Consider the following 26,026-nt stretch of genomic DNA (forward strand, 5'->3'; position numbering starts at 1 on the left):
TACATACATACATACATATATACATATGTTTTAACCATTTGAATGTTGTCCACTAGATCAAAAATTTTTTTTCAGCTATAGTAACTTATAAAACACAAGTTAGGATAAAGATAAACCATTGTTTACAGGGATGTGCAAAGCATTTATTAATGTTGCCATGCAAAATAGGATGTTCCCAAGACAGGGGGAATGAACCAGAAGACTTAAAGAACCAATAAAACAATTAGCATATATTTACTGAGTGCCTACTATATGCTCAGTTCTATACTAGGCATTTCAGAGGATATAGAATATTTCTTATAAAATTCCATTGCTAAGGGTCATACAATCCTTAAACTAGATTTGGAAGGGTTCTCAAAGTTATAATCTGGTCTAATCCCTCTAGTATGGTCATCTAGTCTTCACTTTCTTCTCTCTGACCATTTTCTCCACAAGCCACCGTCTCTTGACAAAGCTGTCTATAACAGAAGACCATGGCTTGGAGAAATTTTTGCTCTGGGACCCCTCTCTTGGGATTGATTACTTTATTGTTTTGGTTCAGTACTGTTCAGTGTCTTAAGTTGGATTTAAACTCTGGTCTAATTAACTCCAAGCTCTAGGAAACATATGCTTGCAGTTTGAGGGCATCACCACAAGATGGTGATGTTAATTATTTGGTAGGACAGATGGACAACTGTATCTTGATGCAGGTGACTGACATGGAATCACCAGATAGGGGAATCCCCTCTCTTAAAGATATATAAATATTGCTAATATAGCTATATGATATATATAATTAAAATTACATAAATATTCTTATTAGAATATAAAATGAGATTTAAATGCGACCAGTACATGGCAACTTACATTATTCCTACTTTTATTCAGTTATTCTCTAGTCAAATATTAGGGGTCTCAGAACTAAGAATTTGGGAATTTTCTTAGCATTGGCCATCTATAGCCTCATCTTCTTTCTGCAGATTCTCAATGTTGCTTCATATATTTGCAGACTAACTTAATGCAAATGGGAACTTATTGATATTGAAGTCAGATCTCTTTAAATAATGGCCAACATTAGAAGCTACATGACAGCAAAACTTTGTCCCATTAAGTGCTTAAATTTTGAAGTAGGTACTTATATGTATCCCTAGTTCCAACAAATGGAGTTAGTATGTTACAGTAAGCATATTCAACTTAGAATCAGAGTTTTGACTTCAAGTACTGCTTAGCCACTACAATACCTGTGTGGCCTTGGCAAAGTTGATAAACCTGTCTTGTTCTATTTCTTTCTGGTAAAATAAGGGAGTTTGATGGGAATTCTTTGAGACCAAGGACTCCATTTTTATTTCTATAGAAAATCTCTGCATTGAGCACAGTGCTTGGCATTAAGCATGCATTCTAGTGAAGTCCTGAGGGTATTCTCTCTATGACTGTTGTTGATTCTTTTTTCAGTCATGTTTTGACTCTTTGTGACCCCATTTGGGGTTTTCTTAGCACAGATACTGGAAGGGTTTGCTATTTTCTTCTTCAGCTCATTTCACAGATGAGGAAACTGAGGCAAATAGCGTTAAGTGACTTGCCTAGGACCACATAGCTAACAAGTGTCTGAGGCCAGATTTGAATTCAAGAAGTTGAGTCTTCCTGACTTTAGGCCAGGTGCTCTATTCACTGTACCACCCAGCTTTATCCACTCGGGCACCTAGCTGCCCCATTCTGTCTCTGGAGCTACCAACAAACTTTACAGGAGCTCTACACAAGTGTGAGACAAGGGAAATCTGCATTGGAGATTTAAGGGAGCCAGAATCTGGTTCTCCTACAAAGTTTTTTTTTAAAAATAGGACTAATTAGAAATGTGTTAATACATGGAGCCTTAAGGAAATATTTGCTTCTCAGTGTAACTAAATGATAGCCTCTGTGACAAATTTCTTTACTTCCAAAAGGAATATACGAAAGAAGTATCCTATGGTAAAAAACTACACACTTATTTCTTTGTATTTCAGCAAACTGTATTTATACTTTAATTGGCCTAAAACATAAATAATTACAATCAAACATAAGACCTTCATAGAGAAATGGAAATTGGTAGAGAAGAACAATAGTGTGGTAATGGGCCTGGATTTAGGAAGACCTGAGTTTGTATCTCATCTCAAACACTTACAAGCTGTGCAAGTCATTTAATGGCTGTTTGCCTCAGTCTCCTCAAGTAAAAAATGAGGACAATAAGAATACCTACCTTACAGGGCGTTGTAAGGATCAAATGAGATAATATTTTTAAAGTGCTTAGCATACATAGTGTCTGCTGCGTAGTAGGTACTATATAAATGCTTATTCCATCTTCCTTCAGTTTTAAAGCTATTGTCACTGTAGTGTGATAAAAGATAACCAATATGGAAAGGTTTTTTTTTAATTATTAAGCTTATTAATTTGAAGCTTTATTAAGTAGATAAATTTATAACATGTGAGAATGGCTTTTCTTTTTTTTTATTTTCAAAGATATGATTATTTATATACTATGATTACAACAGAAGTTTTTTGAGGCCAGAAGATTTTTTTTTTAACTTGGTATGCCCAGCACTCAACACAATGCCTCATCCATAATGAACCCTCAATAAATATTTCTTTGATTAAGACAGATTGTTTTGCTGATTTGGCTTGCCATTTCTAAATGCCATCACTTTTTAAGAACAAACATTGATGGACTTCAGTATGGCAGAACATAGAGTACTACCCCAGGGATGAGGAAACCTGGCCTAACATCCAGATTCTGCCAGTGAGGACCTATGTGAACTTATATCCATCACTTTACCTCTTTGAACCTGAATTTTCCCATCTGTAAAATGAGAGGGTTGGGTTAGAAGGTTTCCAAAGTTCATTTCAGCTCTTTAATATCTGCTATATTCACTTTATATATCTTAGTGCTCTGAAATGAATAATTCATTTTCTGAACCAAGTCTTGACTGATGAAAAAAATATTTCTGTTAAGGAAAGCAGATGTAATGGTAGGTTTTCCAGTGAACCCAGTCCTCATGAGCGTACTTAAGGATGACTTTGAGTGAATAAATTATTTTGTCTATTATAAATGCCAAAATTAACTATAAAGGACACATGAAGAAAGATGCTATTGCATGCAGGGAAAGAACTGATAAATAGAAGGATGAATAAAATAATTTTACACACACACACACACACACACACACAGACACATACACACACATCTATTTGTGTCTAATAGTAGCCATCTTTAGTGTACCAGGGAAAGAAAAAAGAAAAAGAAAAACTTTACGTGATAATTTTGTTGTATATTTGAAAGGAATAGCAAATTGTGCATGGTACATTTGCACTTTCTTGTACAATCAGTTTTTTTAAAAATTATACTATGTTATAGAAATGCTTGTTTTATTCCATAAATTAAAAATGAAATTAAAAAATGCTCTTTGCCAATCTAATCCCCATGTGGACTTGATAGATATTTTTGACAGTTTGCTAATCGCATGGTGAAGAGGAAGCTTTTTGATTGTCTCTGGAGTCACAACTGGGGCGCATGCAAAAGACACTCATCAGCCAGGGTGTTTACCTTGGTCTGGCTTTGTCCTGCTGTGTTTAATCAAGGACTAAACCTTCTGTGAAACGAGAGACTTCAAGCCTTTATCTTCCCACCAAGGTGTGTTGATGTGGCCCATGACTAAATGACCTTGCTGGTGCTTCTGTTACTATTGTGTCTATTCATGTTAAGTGATGGAGATTGGAGATAGCTATGACTTTGTGAGCTTTGAAGCATGACAAGCGCAAGCCATCAGGTCTGAGAGTGGAGTCCATGTTGGGTTTTGAGCCAGCCAATCCAGCATCAATTCCCTGAGGAATGACCTTTGGGATTTGACCAGCAGCTATGCTGTATTTGGACCTGAACTTGGTGATACCATTGCTATGTAGAACTATGTTCAGGCTGAGCCCACTCCTTTTGGGAACTGAGATGGTATAGGGGAGAATGTGTTCCCAGGTGTATGGGGGAGGGAATATTTGTGTTTATGTTCTTGCTATATCTATAAATACTCCTTTGTAAAACCTAATTGATATTAACTGCTTAAATGGAACTGGGTAGTTAACCACTGGAAGTTAACAGTATTGGGGGGAACAATAACAGTTTAGAGGCTCAAGCTAATAGCATTACAGAAAGCCAGCCCCTTGGTACCCTGAGAGGAGAGATATAGTCAGGCTTGGTTTGGGAGAGTTGGTCCAGAGTAATTGCTACATAGAACTGACCTTTGAATTCTTCCTCAACATTCAAAGCGTTTTGTTGTTGCTGCTGCTCAAGAATTTCTGTTAAATGGAAATATATTTTCCATCAAGTTGGAAAAGTTTTCTTATTTTTAAGCAAAATCTACTTTCCTTTAATTCCTATCTATTGGTTCTAGTCTTTTAGAAAAATACAATTAAAATAACTTTAAAAAGGTATCCCACATTGAATTAGTGGCTTGGATTTGTGTTGGCTTTCAATAATCCTTGTGTATACAATGCGAACCCTTTACTAACCCATGTTTGGTTTTCCTTTAGTTTCCTAAAAAATAAAAGTTAAAAAAAATAACAAAACAAAAATTGGTTTGTTAATTTGGTTTCCAAGAGGAAGCAGTCACAGACTCCCATGGTGTATAAAATACTGGGTTGGTGAGACTGGGTGAAAAGAAAGAGAAATAGAAGGAAGGCCTGCTTTATTTACCTGCTTTATACCCTTCTTTAAAAAAAAAATAGGAAAGCAGCCCTACAGGGGCAATTGCCTTTTTCTTTCTTCCATTACAGACATTCCTTTGCTTTTTGGGTGAATACAGAGTCTCTGAATAGCACTGATGGCAGCACATTCAAAGTTCTTTGAGTGATCAAATGATTTCTGGTCTTGTTGTTGATATCACAGATGACTGGCCACATTCTGGTCAGAACAATATACAGAACACAACTGACAGTATATAGCATGGGCCAGGCACTGTGCTAAACACTTTACAATCATTATCTCATTTGATCTTTACACCAACCCTGAGAGGTAGGTAGGTGCTATGACTCTATTTTGCAGATGAGGAAACTGAGGCAAACAGAGATTAAGTGATTTGCCCAGAGTCACACAGCTAGTAAGTGTCTGAGGCAGAATTTGAACTCAGGTTTTCCTGACTCCAGGCCTAGCATTCTATTCACTATGTCACCTAGCTGCTGCTTCTTCTTCTTTTTATTTTTTCACATTTAGAAAGGATTAGAGGGGGCAGCTAGGTGGCAGAGTGGATAGAGCACTTGTCCTGGAGTCAGGACGACCCGAGTTCAAATCTGGCCTCAGACACATTAAAAAGCTGTGTGACTCTGGGCAAGTCACTTACCCACCAATTGCCTCATTAAAAAAAAAAAAAAAGATTACTTATGCTAAGGGAATAGCACTTTATTTAGTAGGATTTAATAGTATCTACTGGACTCAGAACCAAATATTTGGAAAACAGGGCTGCTTTCAATTTTACAAGTTACAAAATATTTTCAGTGATCACAGCGAGCTTCCTGACATAAAACTTCATCTTTTCAGGACCAGTAGTCTCCCAGAGATGCTATATAGCTACAAATAATGATCAAAGTGGTTTCCAAAGAATAAAAATTGTGAGTAACTCAGAGGGCAATAGAAAAAAATGTGTGGTAGTTGAATGTAGACTGCAGCATATTACCCATGACAACTTGGGCAGAACAAGTGACAGGTCGACCAGCAGTACAGTGAGAGAGTGGGATGAAGTTAGGCAGTATGACTGCTGTAGTGATGCTCTTAACATGTTTAAAGAAAAAAAAAGGATTTAAGAAGAATCATTCAGCGTTAGAAGACTCAGATGGTTGTGAAACTGCTCTAGGGGAGGACTTACTATTTGGATTGATATTGTACATTTTTATTTTTACTTTGTCTGATAACATGATCATGTCCTCTTTAAGAAACAATAAATTTTAAATTTTAAATACATAATAAGTTTTGTTCTAATATCTCATTTTTATTATATATATATACACACATATACATACATATATATATATATATATATATAAATCTTCATTTTTCAAAATACATGTCTTATATGCAAAAGCTTGTTGAGTTTTGTTTCCTTATCTGCTCTCGCCCTTCCTTTTTAATGGTTTGTTCAATCTATTCACATTTAAAGTTATGATTATTACACTTGTGTTTACTTCCATTTATTTATTTTTGTATTGATTTTAATCTCTCCTTTCTTCAAGACAATATTTTGTTCCTGTAATTTGTCTGCTCTGTCCTATAGTGAGTTCTTTGAATTCATGTAAATTATTATTTTCTCTTTCTTTTAAAACATCTTTTCCCCATTTCCCCTTCTCTGTTTCTTCACTTAAGCCAAATCTTTCTTCCCCTCTTTTCCTCTAATTTTTTATTTTAAGTAACTTTCTTTTGCTGTAAATCTTTTCTAAGAAGCTTTTCTTCACTTTGATCATTACTGATCTTTCCCTCCCTGTTATGAAGTTTATTTTCTAACTCAGAGTATACCTTTACTTGTTCATTCTGCAGTATCTCTGTGTTCCTTATTAAACCTCTAAAATATGAGTCTTGAGAACTCTTTCCTTTTTTTTTTAGTTTATTAATTTTTAGTTTTCAACATTTATTTCCATAAGATTTTGCATTCCAAATTTTCTAAAAAATATGGAATGCTTTGCAAATTTGAGAGTTATCCTTGTGCAGGGGCCATGCTAATCTTCTCTGTATCATTGCAATTTTAGTATATGTGCTGCCAAAGTGAGCACTTGAGAACTCTTTTCTAGCCAACTTTTTATTGCTTTTTTATACATTACTCTCCCCTTTACCTATCCTCTGCCCTCCCTCCCTTTATCTTAACTGTATTAATTCATGAGAGGATCACTGGATGGAAGCAGTATTGTATGGTAGGAATCACTATATCCTAGAAAATTAAGCCTGATTCAACATTTACTATGAAAATGGTTTCCATTTTAATACCATATTTTCCTATCTCTGATTCTATATCTTTGCATTCTTGGTGGTGGCTGCTTTTGGAACTCAAACACTGTTCTCCTATAGTGAGATACTTTCCGAGAAGAAAAATCTTTTCTCAGAGGTGATGTCCTAATATGCAAAAGCCTCACAGATGAACCTTATTGTAAGGTTTAATTCCTATTTCTTAATGCAGCTTATCCCTCTTCTCTTATAGGGATATCTTTAGTAGCACCATTTCTTTTCTCTTTCTGGGGAGAGATCTCTTCTGCTTTCCCCATCCTAGTCTCTTCCCTACATGGTTTTTATCCAAATTTCCAGTAGTTGTCTTTTATTGAGAAATCACAGGAATTACCCTTTCACTGTTTAACTACGTATACATTAAAAGTGTATCTTTTCATTCACATCTGTCTTTTTCCTTCCCCATTTATGAGACTTTCAATTGTTATTTCCTTCAACAAAAGATGATGGCAACTCTTCTATCTTCCACTCTCCTAATTTCTTAAGTTCCTTTTAACAAATCCAGCTAGTGATTACTTTCCCCATCCACCTTCTCCTATCTTACTTGCAGTACTGCTGAAGGTCAGCGAAAGAGGTCACAAATCCAAGATGACTTGATCCATTATTAATGTATGTTATACAATCTCAACAGGACTTCTCCGCTGTTCAATAATCCCTATTACCCTTCCCAGACTGACTCAGCATCCAACTCTCCCCAAATCTATTCCAAACCTTTTTTCCTTCCTCAAGTGACCTATACCACCCTGCCCTCCCCACAAAGCAATGGGCCTCAACTTATTCATTGGAAAAAATGAGGCCAGCTCCCTTTACTTTCTAAGTCTACACTTCAAATCATATCAATATCATCACACATTCCTTCTTTGCTTCAGTCCCTGGTGAAGAGTAGGCCATTTTGTTATGAATTTGAATATTTTTACTTGTGCATTTTGGTTTCATTGCTTTCCCATCTAGTCTAGGAGAAGGAAAGTCCCTTCAATGATTTTCTCTTTCTCTCCAATTTTTAATTTTTCTGTCAAAATCCACATCCTTCAAGGCTCTATGAAATATTACCTAATTTCCATCCTCCCAGCTAAAAATGATCTTTCTCTCCCCCTCTTAAAGTTTCTTTAATGTTTTATCTGGATTTTTCCTTTTCCCTATGATACCTTACCTTGTACTATACTTATTTGTATCCATGCCATATCCTTCCTAATAGAATATAAGTTTCAGGAACTATTTCTCCCTCCTTTCCCCCACCTCTATATTAGTATGTGTGTGTGTGTATATACATATATATATATATATATATATATATATATATATATATATATATATACACACATGTGTGTGTATACATATATATACACACATACATGCACACACATATATATATGTATATACACATGTATATAGTTTATATGTGTGTGCATATGTGTGTGCGTATATGTTTTAATACTTATATCCTTAAACCTATATAAAGCTAAATCAAATTGCTTGCCTTCTCAATGAAGGAGGAGGGAGGGAAAGAATTTGGAACTCAAAATTAAAAAAAAAACCCTATAGTTTAAAAATTGTTTTTACATGTAATTGGGGGAAAATAAAATATTAAATATATTTTTAAAAATACTTATATCCTTAGTGCTTGGCATTGTGTCAAGTAGGTATTTAATGAATATTTGTTGAACTGACTTGAGTTGAATTGTGTTGAAAGCTCTTTGAAACATGTCATGTCAAAGCAAAATAAGGTATAGTTTTACTGCCTGTGCCATTTATTTGGCATACTTGTGACATCAATCAATCAACATTTATTGAGTGCCAACTATGTAGAAGGCACCTCTTGTCATAGTGTCTATTTTTATTTAACTCTACTTAATTCCTACAAAACATTGTTATTTGACTTTTTGTATCTATATGACTTCCAAGCAAAAAAATAAAAAAAGCTCTAGGAAAGTAAGAATGGTATCTTAGAAATTTGTTCATTCCATGGTGTTATGTTCATAATAAGTGCTCAATAAGTGTTTGAATGAATGGATTCTTGAATCTATTTTAACTAGAAAACAAAACAAAAACAATACATATTGAGTAACTAGAATGTGCACGTTACTGTGCCGGCACAATCATGAAGTAGAGCTATATTGAAGGCACTGTGGCAGCCTTCAAGAATTGGAGGGTATGACTTAAGGGAAAAAAAAAAGATTAGATTTATTCTGTTCATCAGAATAGACAGAAATAGGAGCATTGAGGTTGCAGAGAGGAACACTGACATTTGATAACATGGAAATTTCTTCATGATTAAAGCCTTCCAAAAGTATATTGAGATGCTTCAGAGGTAGCGAATGTCCCTTCAGTAGAGATTTTCTTATAAAGGTTCAATGACCACTCATCAGGTATGTTGTAGACGGGATTCTTTTTCAGATATGGGTTGGATTACATGACCACCAAGTTTCCTTCTATCTCCCATAGTACACAATTCTGTGACAGGAAAAGAGAGACATACCTAGTAGGTACTTAATAAATGCTTTTTATTGAATTAATGTATCATTTTCTGCAATGGTTCCATGCTTATGCTTTACTAGTAATTACCTCAGAATGGGTACTTAACATTTTAAAAAGGTGAAAACATTCTGCACTGCTTTTCCAATGCAAATTTGGCATTTAAACAAAAATCCAATTTCTATTTTTCACAGAGTCTAGAGGCCAGGGTTTGCTTTAACCACTGCTGTTTACATTATGACTGAGAGATTCAATAACTTCCTTCTTGTTGTTGGTCAGTGATTTCAGTTGTGTCTAAGTCTTCATGACCCCACCTGAGGTTTTCTTGGCAGGTACTGGAATGGCTTGCCATTTCCTAATCTATTTTATTTTACAGATGAGCAAACTGAGGCAAATAGAGTTAGGTGACTTGCCCTGGATCACATAGCTAATGAGTGTGTGAGGCTAGCTTTGACCTCATGAAGATGAGGTCATTGATTCCAAGCCCGAACTCTATCAACTGCACCACCTAGCTGCCCTAGTATATAATAAACAATTAAAAATAGGGTGACAATGGCCAATGTTAATAATATTAAGAACCAATATCATGTAGCAGAAATATCACTTGCCTAAGATTCAGGAGGCCTAGATTCAAGTCTCTTCCTGACAATAAGTAACTATATGATCACATTTAACTTAGCTAAGACCTAAGTACATCATTCTCAAATAACTGGATTGAATTGGATTATTTTTTAATGTCCTTCTAGTGCTAAACTCCAGTAATGAGAGAATTGAGCTCATCTCCATGACTTCACATATGGGCTCCCAGGGTCTCTCTGGATTTTATGGGAGTATATTAATCCATCGAGAGAATGCTTATATCTTTGTGCATCCACATTTATACTTGTAAATCCCAAAGAAAGCCCTGGCAAGAGAATGCTGCATTCATGAAGTACGTGAATTGAGCCCTGAAGAGAAGTTTTCCAAGAAAATAATTTGTCATTCTCTTTGAAAACTACTAATTAGGAAGCAAAGTAGAAAGTAAGGAGTTTTTCCTTTATCTCAGACAAGCAACAGACAACAGTTTAACTTCAAAAAAGCAGAATGAAGCTACTATGTATTTAAGTTAATAGCTTATATTAAATACTATACAAACTGAAACCTCTCTTTCTCCTTCCTCCCACTTCGGAGTATCATGTTGACCGTGGGTTTCAGGGGAGCCTTTAGAAGAGCACGTACAGCTGATGCACTAAGGAATGAATTGATGCAGAGATAACAGCTAATTGAATGAACAGCACTTTGGCTCTAATGTTATTCTCCTCAGCAGGTCCCACTGAGGGAGAAGAAACTCTGAAGATGGGCTAACAGTATGGATCAGGTGTAGTGTAAGCAGTCTCAGTGTGAATTTACTGCTTTAAGTTTTATTTTCACAGTAGGGTTATTAAACATTTCATTTGCTCATTAGGTACATAATATATGTCTGCCAGGTGCAGGCTCCTTCCAATGCCTCACTGCAGAAGGCCCTCCCATGTAAAATCATTCTCTGTAAGCCATCTTAGACTTAGCTGTACAGCAAACTGAACAATTTCATTCAGAACACTTCGGGGCAATCACCCAGCCTGCTGCTTGTTAGACATCCTCATAGGGCCTTTGTTTGATCACACACCTTTTTCTTTACACTCTTCTCTACCTGTACCCTTTCTGCTGCTCTCAACCCTTGGTAGTAAGGACAGACTACAATGTTATATTTTAGTAGGAAAGGAGAGTCCTAGTGACATATAAGAAAATGAGCTGCAGTCCCATTTTGCCAATAACTTAAGTCATTTATAAATCCTTCATGTATCTATTTTCCCATCAACTCAACTCAGTTCAATTCAGTAAGCATTTGTTATTGAGCCTTTATTAGGTGCTATGGGAGACATAAACAAAACAATGATCATAGTTGGTTTTAAGAAACTTAAAATTTTTTGGAAAGTTATGGAAAAACATACAGTAAACATCTTAAAAGTTGCTCCTTCATAACTGCATGAGGACAAATACTATCCTATCCCTTTCTTTTTCAATATCTCACTTCTGGAAAAATTGACCTACCTTTCCATATTGCATTTCCTTGCCTTCTATCTCCTCTCTTATACCATGTCAATATTGCTTTTCCCCCTATCATTCTTTCCAAACCATATCCTAGAATGTAATCAAAGGCTCCTTGGTTCTCAGCCATATCCAGGCCTTTTTTCAGACCTCATTCTCCTTAACTTCTCTTCAGCATCTGACGTTGTACAATATTCTTGGTGTTCTTGAACCTCTCTCCTGCATCATTTAAGTACATAGAATTAAAAGAATTTAGAGTTGGAAGTCATGTAGTACAACCTCCTACTCCAAGTAGAGATTCCCCTTTATAAACATCCTCTAGTTCATATTTATCTTCTCTTTCTCCATTCTATTGATGTCTATGAACCTCTATAATTAACTGTGCAAGTTGTAATACATCTTGATTTTCTTTTAAGGCACCTCCCCAAGAATGTAATATGGCCCTTCTCAAAATGAAGAACCTAGATTGGTGTGTACAATTTGCCAAAAAGTGTCTGTTTTATCTCATTTACCTGTTTTTTGGATATCATGTCTTTGTAACATGGCTGCAAATGGTCACCTTAACACTGAAACTACTGGGAAAATCATTAAAATCTAAGAAATGATTGAGGAAATGACAAAAATCCAAAGGGATCATCAGCACAAAATTAGTGAAAAGAATTCCAAAGAAAGATTTCTTCAAGTTCCTTTGAGACTTTGTTTGTAGGGATAAGTCTAACTTTGAACCCACATCGTGTATTGGAAAATGTCTCTTGAAATGAAGTATTGCCCCAACTGCCTCTAAATATAGGAAATGATCACAAAAGTAGACAGTAGAGGGATGGGGAGGATCTCCACAAGTTATGTGCGATTTGCATAGGTTTGTTATTTTTTGTAAAGATGGCCCTTTATAAACCTATTTAGAAACCTAAGAGAACTCAAAGTAAAAATACCAATTTCTAATCTAATGCAAACAAAGGCTCTCCCTATAAAAAGAGAAGAGATCAGAAAAGGAGGAAGTATCTTTTTACTTTACCCTACTCAGGGTAGATGTCCCTGGCTTAAGAAGACAATGAGAGGGATGTTTCTGGGATATGTGATCCTGCACTAGAATTATTCCTTTACCTAGCCATAGAACTGAGAAAGACGAGAGAAATAGCAAGCATTTGAGGATGTAAGGTACTTATTAATGTGAGATTCTATTGCCAACCCTGGTGATCTCCTTCTAGGTATTCATTCATAGTTTGGGTAGCTTTGTGGACAACCTAAATTATTTTAATACCAGTGTTATTCTTACAGAAAAGACATGCACTACAAATAAAATTTCTGGGCATAACCATCCTTGTTTTACTTTGTTTCCAGCTTCCTTCTGTGGCACAATAACATACTGGATAAAGCACTGGATTTGGAACCTCTAAAACCTGAATCTGGCTTCAGATACTTACTAGCTGTGTGACCCAAGTCACTTTACCTCTACCGGCCTCAACTTCTCCATTTGTAAAATTAAGATAACAATTGCACCTACCTGCCAGGGCTGTTATGAGGATAAAACAAGATAAGCACTTTGCAAATGTTAATATGCTATCTAAAAGCTAGTTATTGTTATTATTTTGATTTTTATACCACAGGCTAACAGACTATTTCTAGTAAGTGAAAGTCTCTTCTTTTGTACCAGTGAAGGAGTCACCTTTCATATGCAAATTTTCATTTAAAAATAACACATCAAATAACCTCCTTTAATTTCTCATTGTTCCTGATTTCTGACATCATTAATTAGTGACAGTGAACTACAATCTACCTCAGCCTTCAGAAAAATCATATTCACAATTCACTAAATAAGAATAAATGGCATTGGGCTATTTTCTGTCCAGAAATAATGGGAAAATCTTGTAAAGACCCAGATGCCAGCCTCCTCCAGTTGCAGGCACAATGTGGAATACTTACAATGCCATCCTAACTCATATTTCCCCAAACATCTTATTAGCATGAAGTGGGCTGCTTTACTGGTTACCATTTTATATTTTGCATAAATATCATCATTTTCACTTGGTTTAATCAAAGTCAGGTTCTTTTGTAGACTCACAAAATCCCTAATATAGTTCATGTTGTAGGCAACTAAATATGCAAGGTGAAGAAAGGAACTTCTTTTTTATATCAAAACATCAATTAAATTGGAACCCAATTAGTTAGAACCTAAAAATAAGTGGACTTTTTCTTTCTGTGGCCAACTTAAAGAAGAAAAACACAGCTTACAAGTAAACACACTAATATTAGGCATTAACTAACAAAAAAAAATGTCTAGAAGATTCCTGGTTCAGTAACAGAAATAGACACCAATTAGGTCACCATTGCTTTCTCCTGTCCCAGGATACCCAGAACCTGCCCCCCAAACTTTCTACCAATAATCCCTAATCATTTTCTCATACTGGCTAGGTGTTAATACCCTCCACTCCCCTCAAAACCAAAAGAAAATAAAATCTTGAATCCCTTGTCCACTCCAACCCTCAGGTTTGCTCCCCCTTTCCTTACTATGATGAGCCACTCCCCTCTAGGCTTCTTGTCCTCTAGGGTATCTACCCTATCTACCAAGATGTACCCTAAATGTTTCTAGACCTTGCCATATGACGTACTTTTTTCATCCTTACAACTTCCTGGCCTTTCCATCCTTTTTTCAGCTGAACCTGAATCCTCTTCAATTTGTTATCTTCCCAAATTAGGTTATTAGTTCCTTGAAAGCAGATTGTCTTCCTTTTCTCCTTCTATCTATGGTGCTTAGCAGAGTGTTTGGATCATTGGTCAATCCTTTGTCATTCATTCATTCATCCATCCTATTCTCCCCCATTCTCTACACTAACACAAATAGAAATACACATGTAATGATCTGAATGATAACCCTTAGGCACTGAGATACTGAAAAAGGACGTTTACTAAGGAAGGAATATGGACTCATTTTCTCAAAATAATTCTAAATACAAGACATGAAGAAAAAAAAAAGAGATGACTGAATTTTCTCTGCCTTTAAAATAATTTCCCTTGACTCAGCTACCCCATTGGCTACTCTTTAGCTGTACTGAAGTGAAAAGAATAATGATTTTGAAATCAGAAGATTTTTATTCTATTGATGGCTCTGACAATAACTGTGTAACTCTCATTTAAGTCACCAAGCCTCTTCTAGATCATGTATAAAATGGGGATAATAATACTTATGTCTGGGAGAGGAGAGAGAGCTGGCTAGCTTCAGAGTGAGACCAACCGGCACTTAAGTTTTATTTCTGATACACACTGGCCATGTGACCCTGAACAAATCAGTTAACTTTTCTCTAGAATTCTCTGAAACTCTTGCTCATCTACATTGGTGGGAGGAATTTCTTTATTGGAGAGCTCCCTATACCAATGAAGTCAGTTTCATATCTCCTCTTCTCTCAAAGAAGATACGGGCCTGGAGTTAGGAAGACTCATCTCCCCTAATTCAAATACAGCCTGGGCTAGTCACTTAACCCTGTTGGCCCTAATTTTCTCATCCGTACAATGATCTGGAGAAGGAAATGTATCCAAGAAAATCTCAAATTGGGTCACAAAGAGTCAGACAAGACTGAAAAAACGACACGACAACAAAAGGTTAACTATTATTGTCACTGGCTTATTTCTCTTCTTCCATTAACTGTTGAACTTATAAAATGATTGATATTTCTATACGCACCCCCCTTTTCTCACTACTTAATCTTTAACTCCCCTAGAACTTTTTTCCCCAGACAACTTTAATGAAACTAAACTCTAGTGATATCATTCCCAAGATGCTTTCCTTAACATCACTTCATTATCTTCTATTCCTGTCCCTCTCTGCTCTGGTATTCTGATATTCAGTGTTTTGCTCTTCCTCATAACTATTTTTACATTTCCACCTTACACTGGAGCTCAGTAGTCAGAGCTGGGACAGCAGCTTGAGAGCACCTTCACTTAATTAGCAAGTCTTCCAGCTGCTCAAACCTTTCCCTGGAAAACCAGGAAATACAAACACCAACAATGAAAACCCTGTTCTACCTCATTTTGCGCTCTGGTTGCAAGGAGCCTCATCATGGGTGAGAGATGTGGACTCTGTAGTCATTGACCACAACTGCTGCCTTATTCTACCCATAAATCAGCTGTATTATCTTCATTCTGTTAAAATTCTCTATCCTAGCTTAAATGTGAAATTGTAGGCCATCACTATTAATTGAGAAAAAGAATCTCAGAAGAGTCAAAGGGAGGGAAAAATAAATGATTGCAATTAAAAATGCAGAGATAATTGAGACAAAAAGTTAAAAAGCATCAATGGATCTTTGTTTGATCATAAATTAAAACTGAGGTTAACTGCTAAGTTGTATGGATTAAACTATGGAGTTAAAATTAGAAAATCATAGTCTCAATGATCATAGAAACAGAAAATATTTTTGCTGATCCCCAAAACTCAGTTGGCTAGGCAATATCCCATGTTATGGAAGGATAAAACCTTTGGAAGGTACTTTGGGAATAATATTAAGAAGTATAGAGGTACTGAGAATCATATTATTCTCTTTGGTGTGAATATGGAGCTGTACTCTAATCTATTTTGTTTTTTGGCTCTCCCTTTGAGGCCAATTGGACTTGCATCTCATCATCTATACAAAAACAAAAGAAAAAAGAAAAAGAAATAAAGCCTGGTCGGAGTCCCTTTACTGCAAAGATAATAACATTCCACTTTCTGAGAAGCAATGCAGAAGTAAATATAGTGAACTTGGAAATAAGAACAAACGTACGATCCAATCCCAGCGACAAGATTAAAATTAAAGCTGTGAAATCTACAATATGTCACTTGCATTTCCTTTCAGGTCCCTGACAGCAAGATTAAAGCTATAAACATTCGGAGTAAGTCCATATTTTAAAAATTCAGAAAGGTGCTTTTTCAAAAAGCTCATTCCCATGGGAAGAGTCATTGACATCTTTGTAAATAAGATGCTGATGTTGGTTAAAACTCTTGCTTCCTTCAGAACAACAGCTTTTCCAATAAGATATTTCTCAATTAAGGGCTCTGCTAACTTGTGAACCTATGAAGGCATCCTTTGTCATATCCTGCATCCCAAGGGAGTCCAAGCTGGAATGGGTATGAAGGGCTCAAGATCAAAAAGAAAATAAACAAAAAAGGGCCCAAGATCAAAAAGAAAATAAAGAAACAAAACAAAGAAACAAAAAGAAAAACTACCTCAAATCTGATATTTGAAATGTTACCACATAATGGGGCAAGAAAGTTCAGCAATCTGGGCAAAATCTGTGTCTTCTGCCAAAGATTGGGAAATATGAATGCTAGTGGTATGATGTTTCCCCTTTGTTTATCTTCTTTTGCATGGACAAAGAGTTTCCTTTCTCATCCTCTTTTTAATGATAATTAAACAAGACTAATGTTCATAGATTTTATTGAAGCAGGGATCTGGAGGGAGACCTTGGAGATCATCTAGTCTGACCCTCTTTCATTTTCACTGAGGAAAGTGAGGCTTAGAGAAGTTATCTAATCCACGGGAAATTAATGATACCGTCAGAATAGGACATGTCACCCAACTTCTAGCTCGTGGTTTATTTGTTTTTGTTTTTTCCATTACATCACAATTATCTTCCTCCTCCTTTGTAACCCAAACTTGGTACTCTGCCAAAGAGTTGAATACCTCACTGTATAAATAGTGGCTTTTATGAATAGACCACCTCCTAAGAACAGCCTGGATTCATTCATAATTTATTATTGCATATAGAGTGAGATGCTGGTCCAAACTTAATTTCAAGGTACATGCCCTGAATGTAAAAGGTCAGAGAGATAGGGGTGGGGGGAGAGGGGAAAGAAATACCTTTTATAACCATTGCTAGAGAGATATTTATTACCCAAAAAAGGTATAATGGTGATCATTAAAGAGAAGATGGAGAAATTTATATAAAATTGGATAGCATTTGCACAACCAAAATAAATGCAATTATAATTAGCAAGCAAACAATTAATTGGAGAAAATATTCACAGCACATTTCTCTGATAAAGATCTATTAACCAAGAGAATAATTGGTACAAACACATAAAGAATGAAAACCATTCCCTAATAGATATGGCTAAAGGTTATGAAGAAGCAGTTCTCAAATGAAGAAATGTGAACTATCAACAATTGTTTTTTTTGATGTTACAAATCACTAATAATAAAATAGTTGCAAATTAAAGCAATTCTGATGTTTGAATTGTTATATAATCCAAGGTATATGGTTTTTGATAGTTTATATTTTGCAAGGGTTTAAGTGCTGGCCCTAGAATCAGGAGGATTCATCTTCCTGAGTTTAGATCCGGCCTCAGACACTAGCTATGTGACCCAGGGCGAGTCATTTAACCCTGTTTGCCTCAGTTTCCTCATCTGTAAAGTGAACTGAAGAAAGAAATGGCAAACAACTCCAGTATCTTTGAAACCCCAAATGGGGTCATAGAGAGTCAGACATTACTGAAAAACGACTGAACAACAAATTTCATTTGCGTACAGCCTATTCATACCTTTGGTATAAACATCCACAAGAGGTTTTTTTTTTCCCTCTTATGTAGTTGTATCAATTTTTTTTTATATCGCTTGTCTACTAGACTTTTATCAGGGAAATTTGCTGTAAAGATAGTTTTCCCTGTAATTATCTTCTTTTCTATGTAAAGTGATTATTGAAGGAGATATAGTAATTTTATGTTGGAATTGGGAATTAATTTAACCAATCAGACAAGTAACCACTCAACTGAGTCATTGACCCAGGGATGTTACTATTAGGAATATACTCCAGGGAAATAAAGGATAGAGGAAAAGTTCCAGGACATATCCAAACACTTATATCCACACTCTCTGTGTTGTAGCACAGAACTCAGAGTGGGGGCAAGTACTCACCAACTGAGGAATATCTGAACCAATTGCGATTTATAAATATAATGGAATATTATTGTTCAATTAACAATATAACAATCTCAGAGAAACATGGAAAGACCTCTATGAATAGATTCCAAGTGAACTGAGGAGGACCAATTTCTGTGATGAACACAATAATAATGTGAGAGAAACAACTTTGACAGGACTCTAGAACTCTGACCAAAGCACCAACTAATCATTAGCTTAACATACTGGTGATGAATGATGTCACCCATCTCTTGGCAGAGAGGTGATAGACTAGAGATGCAGAATGAGGTATTCATTTTCAGACAAGGCCAATATGTTGATTAGTTTTGCTTGACTACATATAGTTGTTACAAGGGAGGGCTTCTATTTGAGGATGGGGATGAATGGTGGGTTAGTGGGTAGTAATAGATCTTTTAAAAAGAACATTAATACAACTTATTAAAAATACACAAAAGAAAAAAGTGCAGAATGGTATATAAATTGATTTTATTACCTCCTTGTTAAATGTGAGTGTGTGTGTGTGTGTATATTTAAATAATCTTATAAAACATATTTGTTTTATTAAATATTTACATCACATATTTATATTATATAACACATTGGAATCTAAGCTCATTGTGGCTTATACAAGCTTATTTTTTTATTTTTCTTTTTTATTGAAGTGTTTTTATTTGTTGATGATTAAGTTCAAAATTTTTTAAAAAATTAAAAAATAAGCTAAGCTCTTAAGTATAGTTTTCAAAGGTACAAGGCTTCAAAAGGGCTATTTGACTTCACAAAGCTTCAAACTATTTCCTTACAGGATGGATCCCAGGACAATTAATGCATCTTTGCTAAGTGACTGTGAATTAAGGAAGGTTGTTTTCTTTCCTCTGTCCCTATCTCTAATGCCTATTGCTTTGCAAACCCTTCCCAGTTTGATCTTCCACTCTTAACCTTAGTAATCTGCCATAAACTATTAGGTTTAAGAGACTTTTTGTCTTGTATATTTCGTGAAAGACTTGAGAGGTTAAATGATTTATCTAATGTCACACATCTAGTAAGTGAAGGACTGGAACCATAACCTATTTTTCTTGACATTTAGGTAAGAACTCTTTTTCCTAAATAATGTTTCTGATAGGGTGGAATAAAATGTTTTTCTTTGTTTCTCTCTCTCTCTCTCTCTCTCTCTCTCTCTCTCTCTCTCTCTCTCTCTCTCTCTTGCTGTCTCTTTCTCTCATCCTACTAAGTAATCAGATTCGGTAAATATATTTTCTTCATTTGAATTTGTTAATTCCTTCCTTCTTTCACCAAACATTTATTCAGTGCATATTCTATGCAAAGCCCTATGCAAGGAATTATCATTTTCTATACCTATATTCACTGTAAATAAATTCTTTAAACTCTATAGTTTTCATTACATCAACTTGTTAATTAACATCAATTTTATTTATGGTCCAACAAATGGAAGTTTTTTTCTTCTTTTTTTTAGTTTCAATAAGTCACATATTTCTAATTACAACCACCGTCTTTGGCCAAAACCAATAAAATTCTGACCTAATTACAGACATTTATTCTTCAGTTTCCTCCCCTTCCACCTTGGTTCCACAGAGATATTATCTCTCTAACTCATTTTCTTCTATCCCCCTTCCCATTTAACTCACCAATTACTGCAAAGTGTGCCTATTATTTTTTCTTGCAAATTTTCATTTTTAAACCATTCTCTGTGGCTATAGCAGAGTCCAAAGAGTCACTGGTTATAGCACCATTCTCTCCTCTTGATTGTAGAGGTGATATATTACTAGCAGAGAGGTTTTGGGGGCAGGGTTGGGACCAGACCAGAGTTCAGTGTACTGAATATCTGTTGCTGAATGTCTTCCAAAATACAAAGAACACCAGTCACTTCCCCAAGTAATTAGTGGGATAGTTTTGTCCTCCTTCCTGTGAAAGGATTCTTTTTGGAGAACCCAGGGGAGTAAACATCTTTCCCAAGACTCCTCATAAAGAATTTATCTTCAAAATAGTCCCAGTGAAAATGAGCCAAGTTCTCCCAGTCTCATATACTTCCATAGCATATGTACCACTGGCAATAATTATCTATGTGACTAGGCAAATATTCTCTCTATCTGAGGCTCTGCAAAATTGGCACTGGTGATGTGCCACAATATATCTGCAGCAAAGATTTACTGAGCTGGTTTTTTTTTTTACCTTTTCCCCAAGGACTTTAACTTGGTAACTTATTGAATTCCACTAAAATAATTTAAGATGGGAGTCAGCTTGGCATAATGGAAAGAAACATGGATTTGGAGTAAGAGAGAGGATTTGGGTTCAATTTTCAGATCTGTAATGGATTACCTTTGTGACCTTGGGTATGTCCCTCACTGGGTCTCAGATACTCCTCTGTAAAGTGAAGAGTTTGACCTAGATGATCTCCAAGATCTCTTCTAGCTTTAAATCCTAAATCTTAAGCTATGAATTTAATTTTAATTTAAAACAAAATTCCAAGCTGGTAGTGTATGTCTGTAATCCCAGTTACCTAGGAGGAGTTCTGAGTTGCAGTGGTCTACGTCAGTGGGTATCTGCACTAAATTCTACATTACTATGGACAGGAGTGGGGAGTGATGGGGCCTTGTGGGCCACAACGTTGCCTAATTGGGGGGGAGCTCTCCAGGATTATAGGGGTAAGGTAGGGAGATCCAATCTTAAAAACAAACAAGCTGCTATTAGGGAGGCAAGGAAGGTTCTAAAAAGACCTTTAAATTAACACATGGGCTTCAACATGAATGGCAATGGGCTGTAGTATAATGGATACAGACAATTTTCTGTGATTGACTGGTGACAGATCTAACATAAGCAAATGTGTGGAAGTGTTGCCGTTACTCACTTGGGCCAAGAAACAAGCACCATTCCCCTCACCCCCATCTCTGCCTGTAACTGCTTTGGATAGAACAGAGTAGTCTTATGTCACTCCCTGATGAAAATTGCTAATGGTTGCCTACAAGTGGCTGGGAAAAGGCACTTGGACTAATGTAATGTAGTAATTTATGGGCAGTTTTTTATGAAAGCATATTTACCGAAATGAGGCCTGCCAAAAAGATCAGGTTACAGCAGGAATACATGACTTCCCAACTAGCCATAAAACATAAATCAGAAGCTGTTGCTGTCCACTGTCAGCGGCTGCCTCCCTCCCCACATACTCACTCCTCAGACAAATTGGATCACAAGCCACAATTTGTAGGGGGAAAAATCAAACTCAATTTCGCAGTACAATGAAGTGAGTCTGGGGCCTGTCATGTCCACTGACATATTGATCCTTGGAAGATTGAAAAGATGGGAATGGTCTGGGTTTTTATTTTTTTAAATACATATATAGAAAAGAAATATATAAATGGAGGGAAAGACAGCACTTAAGCATCCTTACAAAGATGCAGGGGCTTGAAGGGGCTCAAGTTATAAACCTGGGCTACAATATAAAAGCCACTATTAAAAGGGTCACATTTTCTTTCCCCTTAAACTTACTGCTTCCGAAGACAAATGGCCTCCTAATCCAGGTTCATTTAAAGTGCAGCTGATCATTTCAACAGCTAAAAGGAATTTTCGCTGGGGAAGGGAAAAAAAATCCCCTTTCTTGGCCCTTTGTGGAATTTATGTCAGATCTATAATGCAATAAGCCCAACATTCCATCAAACATTTTCTATTTAACCTGAAAGGGGACTAAGCCAAATCACTTATATGTCTGTGTCTGTGATTTGCAAAGTGATGTGACTGCAGTCACAATGGAACACGTAAAGGAAAGATTGCCTGGTTCTTCTCGTCTTCAGATTAAGCTTTAGAGAACAGGAGTACTCTATCACAGGATACTGATGAAATTGTTAGAAGCACCATAAAACACCTAGGAGTCAGTTAAGCTAAATACTCTAGCTCAGCGGGGGGGGGGGGGGGGGGGGGGGGAAGGAGAGAGTGAGGGTAGGCTTTCAGGTAGGGTGAATGCCAGTCACAATGACAGCAAATTGATTTCCTAATTATTGCTGACCAGATCATAGTTGCACAATGCTTTCCATTGATGACAGTAAATCCTCTTTCCTTCCCTTAACAAGCTCTGTCTTACGTACCACCAAAACAGAGTACATGACACCACATACCTTTTATGAGAGGAGAAATAAAGTGCCTCAGAAAGTTACGAGTTTGGGGGGGGGGGCCTGAGAATTTCAGAGATAGAAGGAACCTTAAAGGTTCTTCCAAACTCCTAATAAACAAACTATCTACAGTGCCAACCTTGAAGTCAGAGAGAGCACAGATTTAGAATGAGAAGGGTTATTACAGGTTATCTAATTCAACCTCTTCACTGTACTGGGGGAAACTAAGCCCAAAGAGGTAAAGTAACCTGCCTTAGGCACACATGTAGTAAGCATCAAAAGCAGTATTTAAACCCAGGTCATCGACTTCAGAGATAATGCTGTTTTTACTGTACAACACTGCATCCATTTGGGTTCAGTTCCTGAATTCTTGCTCTAGATGCATGCTAGCTGTGTGATTCTGGGCAAATCACTTAACTTCTCAGTGCACCAAAAAATGCTCTAAGAATATGGTATAGGTTATATGTGAGTCTCAGATTTGTATCAGTGGAGAGAAGTTTTTGCTATACCTATGAAATCACAGATTGAGATAAAAAAGGAAACTGAAGCCTTGAAAATTTGAAAAAAACAAAAAAAATTGAAAACTTGTTCAAGATCAAACAGCCAAACGGGTAGATAACTAAATGTCTTAAGCATTGATCCCAGTTTTTATGCTTTGAAAATGAAGGAAAAAAATAAAAACTCATTCGGCATATGCTTTATAAATTAACTGACTTATATTATTTTCTAAAGCAATGGTTTACGGCAAATAATGATAACTATTAATAATTATGTATTTCTCTATTGTTATATTAAAATTATTTACAATATTTTAAATGTCTACTGGAGAATAACTCTTCTTCATCAATCAATTTGACTACAGTCATGATTTTCTTAGAATTGAAATTTGCTGAAAGCTTCAAGTATTTCATCTTCAAGGCTAGGAAGTCTGTAGTTAGTGTCATTGCTAATACATTTGTCAGTCTGCTAATTTTCTTTTCCCATGAGAAAAAAAAAACAGCAGCCCTCCCTTAAAAGCATACTATTTACCATGTGTCAGAGACACACAGAGGAAGATGCTATTTGGAAATCATGAAGTGAGACATTATAAAATGAACAGGAATCACATTGAAACAATGGAATTGGGGGTGAAGACAGAGAACAAGAGACATTTAATAATCCTGAGAGGAGAATCAAGGATGTTATTAGACAGAGGGGAAAACAATTGAAGAGAGAAGTTAAAAGAAATATAAAATACAATAAAAAACTCAAGTTAAAAAGAGAAGGTACTAAAAAAAATTAGAAAAAGCAATTCTAATGATAATGATGATGATGGTTGACATGTGTACAGCAATTTAGGGTTTAAAAAGCACTTTACATACATTATCTCTTTTGATCCTCCTAACAATCCTGCGAGGTGAGTAAAGCAAAAATGTGACAAAGAACATATCAAACACACAAGACTGAAATCAAAAGAGAAAAATGGGGGGGGGGAAGAGAAAAGAAAACCTCATGAGAGTCTAATGGGAGAAGATTGAATAATATCTACAAGCCTTGTTTACATTTTTGGTTGGGATACCAGTTCTTTAAGTAAAAAATACTCTTGGGAACAACAGTTTTGACTGCATTTCCACTAAGTTAGCAAAATGTAGTAATCATAAATGTATTACTAATTACATATTTCTTTAATGTGAAGTCTAAGATGAAAATAGTTTCAGCAAGCATAGTGATAGACTTTTCAATAGGAAATCTGATGTTACTAAAACTGAAGGGAAGAACCCTCAAAGGTAGTAAATGCTGCTACCTCTCTCATCCTGTCACCAACAGCTCTAATTAATGGTGAATCGATGACGGGTGTTCCTTCTCAAAGCCTTTTTGATGACATTGTTAACGCTGGAAGTTGGCCTTTATATGTTGTGTTATAAGAACAATATGTTGAATAACCAGAATCAAATCCCTAGTAAAAAATGAGTCTTAGTTTTCCAGAATCCCATTCCCATTGCCTATTTTATATTTTATCTGCACAAAATATTACCTAAATCAAGAATCATAGAATCTTTATTGGAAAGGACCTCAGAGGTCATCTTATCCAACTCATGTCTTCCTCTATAATGTCCATTCGGGAGCCTAGTCTTTCTTCAGACAGCGCATTCCATGTTTGGATCACTCTAATTGTTCAAAAGTTTTTCCTGACATAAAACCTACGAACACCTCTTTTCCACTTTTATACATTGCCCCTGGTTAGTCTCTCTGTAGTCAAGCTGAAGAATGTAAGTACATTTTCCATAGCAAATTGAAAATAGATTTTGGTGCATATAGTGAGTGTTATTAAATAAAGGAAACATGAATTTGGAAATTAAAAGAATGTTTTAAAAGAATTTGGTTATAAAAGCTTTATAATGTCAGATTGAATAGAGGAAAAAATGTAATTGTTTTTGGTTTTACTTATTGGTTTACATTGCTTGACCAGATAATTTTAGGATATTAGCTTCCACCATACTTAAACTTCTGATGGTCCACAGATATTTAAGACAGGGAAGAAGGCATGAACAAGACTCCCTGGCAAGCCTTTCCAGTATTCCCTAATTTCATCATCAACTTCACCCTTCCCACATTAGTTCAGGGTCTCAGGAAAAAAAGTGTCTCCACTCCAGGAAAAACAAAATAGAGGCTTCTGAATATTTAAATGGAATTGGGGGTAAGGACAGAGTAAAAGAGATATTTAATAATCTTGAAAGGTGAAGCAAGGATGGGTTTAGTGAGGAAAACAGCTGATAAGATGATTCTTTAATTGGCATGGCAGGTTGTCCAGCCATAGTGTGTGTTGAGGTGCATGCTATTAGTTTAGGGTCCTCTACCTAGCACAAACCCAGGAACAGTGTGAAATCTCAGGCATTAGAGTCTCTCACATCACATCTTCTTACACTCTTTTCCACTTTCTATTAGAGACTGGAATCTCCAATTACTTTAGAAACATTTGTTAAATACAGAGATGATTTCTGAAGAATATAGCTCAGTCTTACATCTCATATATGTATTGATTATACTACAGTCTGATGTATGGGAGTGACTGACAATGCCTTAGGCACAGTTGTCAATAAGGGGGAATTGCCAAGGCATAATTTTGTGGTAAAGCATTGGAAAGACCAATACTGCCACTCAGACACGTTAAATAGGTTTTAGTTAATTGTATGGACTCATGTTCCATTCACCGTATTTCTTGAGGACTAGCCCAATTCAATTCCCCATGCATCTTTTAGAGGACTTTACTTAAGAAAGAAAGGAAGGAAGGAAAGAAGAAAAGAAAGAAACAAATAAAACCTTCCTATCAGCAATGAGGAAACTAATTTATCTGTTTGATAGTAATATCTGTAAAATGACAAAATGTAAAACAACAGTAGGAACCGGAAAGGCAATTTTCACAGATTTAAGAAAATATATATCTTTAGCTCTATAATCACTTATCCAGTCCCTAGGTTCTCACTCTTGCATGATACCCTTTCTTTATGCCAGTCCTCTTG

The 26,026-nt window shown here is 35.9% G+C and overlaps 1 protein-coding gene and 1 non-coding gene across 2 annotated transcripts in view; both read right to left on the bottom strand.

The window, feature by feature from the left end:
• Window positions 1-26,026, bottom strand: part of LOC144456543 (netrin receptor DCC-like) — an 84,170-nt gene that overhangs the window by 16,891 nt on the left and 41,253 nt on the right. The window lies entirely within an intron of this gene.
• On the bottom strand, window positions 6,650-6,756 carry LOC144457397 (U6 spliceosomal RNA). Its single transcript, XR_013486700.1, has one exon. It is a non-coding gene; the product is annotated as a U6 spliceosomal RNA (small nuclear RNA).

Source organism: Phascolarctos cinereus, unplaced genomic scaffold (assembly GCF_003287225.1).
Source record: "Phascolarctos cinereus isolate Bilbo 61053 unplaced genomic scaffold, phaCin_HiC Scaffold_4;HRSCAF=312, whole genome shotgun sequence".
Taxonomy (NCBI): domain Eukaryota; kingdom Metazoa; phylum Chordata; class Mammalia; order Diprotodontia; family Phascolarctidae; genus Phascolarctos; species Phascolarctos cinereus.